Genomic DNA, 7,500 nt, shown 5'->3' with positions numbered 1-7,500 from the left:
TAGAAAGTTTAGCCAGGGTGTCCCAGGCACTCCCAGGGTCGATAGCCGGGGGCTAAATCTACCCCGTACAGTCGGTAGCAAGGGAAGCCAGGCGGAACACGGTACCTTAAGCGGAAAGGATCCTCCAGCGGTGGCAGTTGTTCCAGGCAGTGGCAGCAAGGCTCGACGTCGGTCAGGGGAGAAGAAGTTCTCGCTGAAGAGCAGAAGAAGAAGGTCGTTGCACTGCCCGGGAAGAAACCAGCCGCGGAGTCCTCCGGTTAAAGGGTTGTACCGACTTTCGTGGTTGGGGCAAAAGTGGTGGGGTTCCGGTTGCCGGGGTGCTTGGCACTGGCAAGGCGGCCACGAGATACCTCGAGAAGCGAAAAGAAGGCGAAAACTGGTTGTCCCCACCAGTCAAGGGAAGGAGCCACTCCGTTAAGAGTTCTCCTCGGTCGTCGGGAAAAGTGGTGAGACGGTTCAGCAGGGCTCCACCGGGTGGTGTCGTCGAAGCAGGTCGGCTCAGTTCTTCCCTCGTCGGATTCTTGGTCCTGTGGCGACTTCTGAAGTCCCAGTCCCCAAAGCCCTGCTTTTATGCAGCAAACCCCCATTCACCCAGCCTAGCTGTCACTCAAACATGCTAAGTGGTGAGCCGGCCGGCTCACCACTTGGGCCAATCAGGACGGAGTGCGACTTGAGTTACCAAGGTAACTCAGTCCAGGGTGCCTAAATCCCCCTCCACCCCTCCTAAGTACCCCAGACAGAGTGGCACCACTTTGGAGGGCTTCTGTGGAGAAGCCCGCCAAAAGTGGAACAAAGGGCTCCACTTTGGGTCAGAGTTACAGAGGCGAACACCAACGCCATTTTAGAATCAAGTTTTGGCAAAAAGTCCCAACCGGAGTTATAAAAATAAATATATAAACCGGCGGTATGTTTAAGGCTACCGTAAATAAATAATTAAATGTGTTAGCCTAAAACAATGGGAAATCCCATAGGAAAATATTCGCGGTTGAATATAAAACGTAGTTTCCACTGCCACCAGCCAAAACTCGATCAGGGGGGACGGAGACGTGCCCCCTCGACTAACAGACCCTGGGGCAATCGAATTGCCCCAGCCAGTACGTCCACAATATGATGGTTTGTACTGGTTCTGTTCAGGATTCAAGACTAGCAAAGTCTTTGGTGACTTTACATGCCCTGGGAGACAGTAGTCAGTCCCAGGGTATGGAGTCTATGTTGGGGAGTCCCTAGGACACCCCTGGGTCACGGCACAGAGGGTGCTGTGTAACCCACATCACAAAAATACATGAGGCCCTATGGAGTAAAAGACCCCATAGCCCATTCAACACAAGGTTTAACCAAGATAACACAGTTCAACATGTCCAAGAGTGAGGGTAAAAAGAGTCTCACTCTTGGCAGGAGAAAAAAATAAACCCCAGAAATCCAGCAAAGCTGCTGGGGGACTCACTAGGGAGGGAAATTCAGCCTAAACAGAGAATTCTCCCTAACACTCGCCCCCCCCAGACTAAGGGACAGGAGGATTTAATCCACTCCTGGATGAACCTCATACCTCTAGTCGAGGATATACATCCTAGAGAGTCCATCAGCATTTTGATGGTGACACCTTGACCTATGTTCAATGGAGAACTCAAAGGTTTTCTTTTGTAAGCTAACGGACCTACAGACCCTTTGAGGAACATCAGTCTTTTTGTTATAGGGGATCTGGTTGACCAGTCCCTCAGAAGTTGGTACAACTTCTGAACCTATGTTAGGCTTTTTCAAGGGGTCCTTATAAAGGATTCCCTTAGATCTAGAGGGGCCTCCAAGGTTCCTCACCACCTCTCTTGTGGGAGCAGGTTGGGTCTTAGGCCTCTTGGTTGGAGGGGTTGGGGTTAGGCAATGTACCTGCTTCCCCTTCCTCTTAGATCTACCCTTACCTATTTTTGGAGTTTCCCCCCTAATATTAGGATTTGAGTTGGGGTCTTCAGTAGAAGGTCCAACAGTCTGAAGGTTTTTGGCCTTAGACTTTTCTTTTCTGGTTTTCCACCAGCACTGAGAATTACCAGTTCTCTCAGGTCCAGATAGGGGCCTAGTTGGTCTATCCACCTCTTCCTCAGAAGCAGGGGGAGTCAGAGACTCTGAGACTAGGGGAACAATGATGGAGCTTGGTTGGGGCTCCCATGTTCCTAGCATACTATCCTGAAAGGTGCCTGGGTCAGAGGTCAACTTACTAAACCCAAGGCTTGTAGTGGGGTTCTCAGTAGAGGGTCCCACAGGCTTAGAAGGGTCCTTCAAGGTAGCCTTTCTAGCCAATTTGGTTAAGTTCTGCTTCTCCATACTGGGAGGCCTGGGGGTATGTGACACTACTCCTAGAGTTCTTAGGTCATTCCCCAACAGGACCTTCCCAGGTACCTCAGTCTGAACACTGACAGGGATCCTCACTGTCATGTTGTTACACTGAATGAGGGCTGGTAGAATAGGAACCATTTGGACAGGGCCTCCAGACATCTTAGTGGGACCTTTGGGTGCTTTGGCCACATCCTCAGGTTGAAAGAAGCTTTCATCCACTACTGTTCTGCTGGCCCCAGTGTCTCTCCTGGCAGGAGTATCCTGGCCATTAACAAGAACACTGTCCACATAATACACCTTAGAGTTAACAGGTAGGGAGTTATACACAACCCTATTCTGGGGACTAACCAGACCCATAGGCTCTAAGTTTACAGTTGCTTGAAGACCCAAGGGTTCTTCAGCAAAGAGTTCAAAGTGGGCACTAGCCATCTGTACTTCATCCTCAGGAGTGAAGGCTAAGGAGACTGTGCTGATCCCTGCAGGTTTACCCTTGCACTTGGGATCTCCTTTGATATGGTCAGTACCCTGACAGACATAGCATTGTCCAAATGCTCTCTGGAAGGGTGGCTTGTTCTGACCTCCTTCTGGCTTGTGGCCAGAAGGTACACTAGCCTGATTCGGTTTACCCTGGGGCTTACCCTGGTTATTTGGTTGTTTGTGGCCCTCTTGGGTATGGGAGGTATTAGAATTCTCTTTGGAGTCCTTTTTAGGCGGTTTCTCCCCATCCTTCCTCTGAGTTACCCCAGAATCCTTGTGAGTGGCCCTGTTGGCAACCCACAAGTCAGCAGCCTTAGCTAGTTTCCTAGGATCTAATTCCTGTGAATCAGCCAAGTGCTGTCTGAGCTCAGGAGAGCAGGCATCATAAATTGACTCCAACATAAAGAGATTTCTCATCCCCTCATAAGTGTTCACCTTGTAACCCTTAATCCATCCCTCTAAGTTTTTCAAACATTCACTCACCCAGGTAGCCCAAGGGGTACCATCATGCTTTTTGAGGTTCCTAAACCTCTTAAGATACTGGGAAGGGGTCTTCCCAAACCTAGCTACCAAAGCTAGTTTCACACATTCATAGTCCTTCCTATCCTCCTCCCCCATCTCCATTACCACATCAGTTGCAACAGGGGGAAGCCTAGAGAACAACCAGGTGAGTAAGTCATTTCCTGTGATGTTCTGGAGCCCATGATTATATTCAAACAGAGACAACCAATCCAACACATCCAACTTAGGCTCATACATACCAATCAATTCTTTAGGCATCCGGGGTCTTTTAGGACTGGAACTTCTAGAGGAGCCAGAGAGAGAAACATTCTCGACAGATAATTTCTTCATTTCTAAGTCATACTTGAGCTCCATTTCCCTTAGCCTTAGTTCTTTGTCAGTTTGAGCATTAAGTTTCTTATACTCCAATTCTAGCTTCATTTTCTCCAGTTCAAAGTACTGAGGACTAAATGTGGGACCTGGTAAAGGTCCAGTAGGTACAGCAGGTAGAGCAGGCAGAGGCCTAGGGGGGACAGTTACAACAGCCTCACCCTCCTCTTCTGACTCTTCCTCAGAATCATCAACATTTTGCTCCATGTTAACTTCAATACTGTCATCTACAGTTGCTGGAGTGGGAGGTTCCTCTGAACCATCACCCAGACTTTGGTTAGCCAACAATCTTTCAATCAGCTCCATTTTCTTGCCCTTAGTCAGGAGATCCTTATGTTTACAGAGCACTCTTAAACAATCAGCAGTTTTGGCTGCAAGGGACTCTTGACTATAGCTTTCTATAACTGACATGTTAGAGGATTACTTTTACAGTGCTAAGCTTTGTAGTTAGTTGCACTAAGGTATCTAAAGCACAATAAAATGTATACTCAATACAAATCCCACCGCTGTACACCAGTGTTAGGCAGAAACCTGTGCAGTTCCCTTGGGGAACACTGCAAAAGATTTAAGACTACAGGTATAGCAGTAAACCCACTTGGTAGCAGTCTGCACCACCCAGATTTACCTGGTAGCTGTGGCTGAGCAGTCAGACTTCCCTCAAGAAGAGTTAGGCAGTATGCAAAGTATACACAATATGTACTCAGACACAATAGCACAAGCAAACACTGACCAGAGCTTGGTTTCAAAAGTATATAGTTATTTTATTTTCTTAAGAACACATAAGTTGAAAACACTCTAGCAAAGTATAGTAAAAACACTTAAAACACAGTTATAATGAAAGCAGTTTCAACCCTTACTCCTATCTAGACAACTCTAAGTTAACTCCACATAATTAAAACAGAGGTGAGCGCTTAACGTTAGATGACACTCTAGTAGGTTTAAGGAAGGGGTAAAAAGAAACAGAAATGGGTTAAACACACCACTCTACGGTCCAGAACACTTGCAATAGGCTCAAAGAAACACAAAGTCACAGGTGAGCAAAAGTCACTAGGCAGGGCCCACTCTTAGAGTAGCCGGAGCGAAAATGTGCCCAAGATCACACTATTATTAGGGATTCAAAGTCTTGCAAAGAGTTAGAAAGAGTGGCTTAGAAAGTTTAGCCAGGGTGTCCCAGGCACTCCCAGGGTCGATAGCCGGGGGCTAAATCTACCCCGTACAGTCGGTAGCAAGGGAAGCCAGGCGGAACACGGTACCTTAAGCGGAAAGGATCCTCCAGCGGTGGCAGTTGTTCCAGGCAGTGGCAGCAAGGCTCGACGTCGGTCAGGGGAGAAGAAGTTCTCGCTGAAGAGCAGAAGAAGAAGGTCGTTGCACTGCCCGGGAAGAAACCAGCCGCGGAGTCCTCCGGTTAAAGGGTTGTACCGACTTTCGTGGTTGGGGCAAAAGTGGTGGGGTTCCGGTTGCCGGGGTGCTTGGCACTGGCAAGGCGGCCACGAGATACCTCGAGAAGCGAAAAGAAGGCGAAAACTGGTTGTCCCCACCAGTCAAGGGAAGGAGCCACTCCGTTAAGAGTTCTCCTCGGTCGTCGGGAAAAGTGGTGAGACGGTTCAGCAGGGCTCCACCGGGTGGTGTCGTCGAAGCAGGTCGGCTCAGTTCTTCCCTCGTCGGATTCTTGGTCCTGTGGCGACTTCTGAAGTCCCAGTCCCCAAAGCCCTGCTTTTATGCAGCAAACCCCCATTCACCCAGCCTAGCTGTCACTCAAACATGCTAAGTGGTGAGCCGGCCGGCTCACCACTTGGGCCAATCAGGACGGAGTGCGACTTGAGTTACCAAGGTAACTCAGTCCAGGGTGCCTAAATCCCCCTCCACCCCTCCTAAGTACCCCAGACAGAGTGGCACCACTTTGGAGGGCTTCTGTGGAGAAGCCCGCCAAAAGTGGAACAAAGGGCTCCACTTTGGGTCAGAGTTACAGAGGCGAACACCAACGCCATTTTAGAATCAAGTTTTGGCAAAAAGTCCCAACCGGAGTTATAAAAATAAATATATAAACCGGCGGTATGTTTAAGGCTACCGTAAATAAATAATTAAATGTGTTAGCCTAAAACAATGGGAAATCCCATAGGAAAATATTCGCGGTTGAATATAAAACGTAGTTTCCACTGCCACCAGCCAAAACTCGATCAGGGGGGACGGAGACGTGCCCCCTCGACTAACAGACCCTGGGGCAATCGAATTGCCCCAGCCAGTACGTCCACAATATGATGGTTTGTACTGGTTCTGTTCAGGATTCAAGACTAGCAAAGTCTTTGGTGACTTTACATGCCCTGGGAGACAGTAGTCAGTCCCAGGGTATGGAGTCTATGTTGGGGAGTCCCTAGGACACCCCTGGGTCACGGCACAGAGGGTGCTGTGTAACCCACATCACAAAAATACATGAGGCCCTATGGAGTAAAAGACCCCATAGCCCATTCAACACAAGGTTTAACCAAGATAACACAGTTCAACATGTCCAAGAGTGAGGGTAAAAAGAGTCTCACTCTTGGCAGGAGAAAAAAATAAACCCCAGAAATCCAGCAAAGCTGCTGGGGGACTCACTAGGGAGGGAAATTCAGCCTAAACAGAGAATTCTCCCTAACAAGCGGGGGGCCCCTTTCCTCCAAGGGGCTATAGCCGCTCATATGGTCCGGCCTTAAGTGCCATGGCGTTCGTGGGTTACTCCCGGTCCTCGGCCCAGTGCCTCCCGTGGTGCGGTCAAGTCCAGAACGGGGTGCGTGTGTCAAGGGGCGCTCGTAGTGGCCGGGCCCGAGCTCCACGGCGTTTGTGGGTCAGTCCCGGAGAGCAAGGCTCTAACGTGGAGGGAGAAGCTCTGGGGGGGGGCCCGGCCGGAGCTCCGGGGTGGCCTGGGCTGCTCAACCCCCGCCCCCCCACCCCCCTCCCCCCTGTCTCGAAGGTCCCCGGGCCCAGCGCGGGTCGCGGGGTGCCCCGGCGGCGTCCCCGTCCATCGCCGGAGGGAGAAGCTCTAATGCGGAGTGGGGGAGGCTCCAAGGCGGCCCGGGCCCCAGGCTGCTGCGACCACCCCGGCCCTGGGCGCCGGGTCGGTCCCGTCCCCCGGGCCCGGCGGCGGTTCCCGGGGAGCCCCGGCGGCCTCCCCGGAAGGAGAAGCTCTAATGCGGAGTGGGGGAGGCTCTAAGGTGGCCCGGGCCTGGGCCCCAGGCTGCTGCGACCACCCCGGCCCTGGGCGCCGGGTCGGTCCCATCCCCTGGGCCCGGCGGCGGTTCCCGGGGGAGCCCCGGCGGCCTCCCCGGAAGGAGAAGCTCTAATGCGGAGTGGGGGGGGGGCTCTAAGGCAGCCCGGGCCAGGGCCCCAGGCTGCTGCGACCACCCCGGCCTTGGGCGCCGGGTCAGTCCCGTCCCCCGGGCCCGGCGGCGGTTCCCGGGGAGCCCCGGCGGCCTCCCCGTCCCTCCCGGGAGGGAGAAGCTCTAATGCGGAGTGGGGGAGGCTCCAAGGCGGCCCGGGCCAGAGCTCCAGGCAGGCGCCCAAGGCCGGCCTCGGGTCCTACAAAGGTCCCCAGGCCCGGCGGGGTCCCCGTCCCTCCCCGCAGGGAAAAGCTCTAATGCGGCGGGAGAAAAGCTCTGAGGCGGGGCCTGGCCGGAGCTCGGGGAGGCCCTGCCGGTGCTGGCCCATGCCTGCCCTTGGGCACCTGCCGGCCCTCGGTCCCTCGCCAGGCGGGCCCGGGGCCCGCAGACCACTTCCCGTCCGGGCCCATTGGAATGCATGGCCCTACCAGATGGCCGCTCTCCGAGGCCGGCC

The sequence above is a fragment of the Ambystoma mexicanum genome, chromosome 6q (assembly GCF_040938575.1).
Source record: "Ambystoma mexicanum isolate Mex_15411 chromosome 6q, UKY_AmexF1_1, whole genome shotgun sequence".
Lineage (NCBI taxonomy): Eukaryota > Metazoa > Chordata > Amphibia > Caudata > Ambystomatidae > Ambystoma > Ambystoma mexicanum.
This window is presented reverse-complemented; position numbering follows the sequence as displayed.